The following is a 1694-nucleotide window of genomic DNA, read 5'->3' as shown; positions in this document are numbered from 1 at the left end:
ACGAGGCAGAGAAAATCCCTGACCCCGCCGGGAATCGAACCCGGGAACCCGGGCGTGAAAAGCGAAAACGCTACAGCACGACCACGAGATGCGGGCGTCAAGAGACAGATTGCTGTAAGGTACAGAGGAGTGTGTTTAAAAGGAGGCAAGGACTGGACCAGAGTGAATGCAGGAAGGTGGTGGGAAAACAGGACCAGATGGCGAGGCTTATGTTCCAAACAGACACGGCCCTGGACTGGAAACTGCTGGAGATGACGAGGCGGCACCGAGAAGAGTTCCAGACGCCACCGCCTCCCGGAGCCGCGTCCGCCTCATTACGGCGAGCCGCCGGGCCGTTATCCACAGCTGGGTCAACGTACAGTACCGCAGCTGTGTTTACCCGGCTCTCGGCGGCTCCCCTCCCATCACTCACTCCGTGTGATTCTCCTATCAACTGCTAGTATTTTTCGCACCGTAGAGCCCGAGACAGTCGAAATGAGCCTTTCTGACAAGCGGAAGGCCAAACGATTGGGCTCATAGAACGAGATTTTCACTCTGCAGCGGAATGTGCGCTGATATGAAACTTCCTGGCAGATTATACATGTGTCGCGGGCCGAGACTCGAACTCGGGACCTTTGCCTTTCGCGGGCAAGTGCTCTACCAACTGAGCTACCCAAGCACGACTCACGCCCCATCCTCACAGCTTTACTTCAGCCAGCACCTCGTCTCCTACCTTCCAAACTTTACAGAAGCTCTCCGTCGAACCTTGCAGGACTAGCCTCCTGAAAGAAAGGATATTGCGGAGTCTCGGTCTGGCACACAGTTTTAATCTGCCAGGAAGTTTCATATCAGCGCACACTCCGCAACAGAGTGAAAATCTCATTCTGGAAACATCCCCCAGGCTGTGGCTAAGCCATGTCTCCGCAATATCTTTTCTTTCAGGAGTGCTAGTTCTGCAAGGTTCGCAGGAGAGCTTCTGTAAAGTTTGAAAGGTAGGAGACGAGGTGCTGGCAGAAGTAAAGCTGTGAGGACGGGGTGTGAGACGTGCTTGGGTAGCTCAGTTGGTAGAGCACTTGCCCGCGAAAGGCAAAGGTCCCGAGTTCGAATCTCGGTCCGATTTGGCTTATATTTGGCAGGTCGGTTGTGTAAACCTAAAATGGCAGACTTTAAGATATTTTGGCACTACAGCCCGCAGCCCATCCACACACCTTTTTTCAGACAGCTACGCCTTAAGATCGTGACAAGAGTTGTAAAAGTACCGTAGGCTTCCCCAGACTAGTAGAAATAAGTGCAGACTGCGGTAGTTTTCCTAGTAGCTTTGGTCAGTGATGTCGTATCCGCGTGACCTACATTGGATGTGTTGCATACCTGTCGGGCGTTACCTCATAACGATCGCTTTCTTTGCGGCTGCGGTCAGTGGCTTACTAGGTTCCCCTAAAAACAGGAAGCGGTGAACCGTCTAGAAACTGAGCCAGGATGTATAAAGGGCCGGGTAACATACGGAACATTTTTGTTCTACATGGTTATCCTCCAGTGTGTTACTTAAGAATAAATTGTTTACGGAAAATCTGATGTTGTCAATGTGTTTTATTCGAAAATTGTTGATTTGTAACGAGAAACATAGGTATGTCGTAGTAAAAAATAAAGTAAACAATAGAGATTTTTCATATAGCAGTTTCATCTACACAAAGATAAATGAGAAATATATCAAACAT

At 49.7% G+C, this 1694-nt stretch overlaps 1 non-coding gene across 1 annotated transcript; it reads left to right on the top strand.

Moving 5' to 3' along the window:
- Window positions 1-1025: 1025 nt before the first annotated feature.
- Window positions 1026-1103, top strand: Trnas-cga (transfer RNA serine (anticodon CGA)). Its single transcript has one exon. It is a non-coding gene; the product is annotated as a tRNA-Ser (tRNA).
- The last annotated feature ends 591 nt before the right edge of the window (window positions 1104-1694 follow it).

Source organism: Schistocerca gregaria, chromosome 2, assembly GCF_023897955.1.
Source record: "Schistocerca gregaria isolate iqSchGreg1 chromosome 2, iqSchGreg1.2, whole genome shotgun sequence".
In the NCBI taxonomy this organism is placed as follows: domain Eukaryota; kingdom Metazoa; phylum Arthropoda; class Insecta; order Orthoptera; family Acrididae; genus Schistocerca; species Schistocerca gregaria.
Note: the sequence above shows the minus strand (reverse complement) of the source record. Positions and strands in the feature narration are given on the sequence as shown.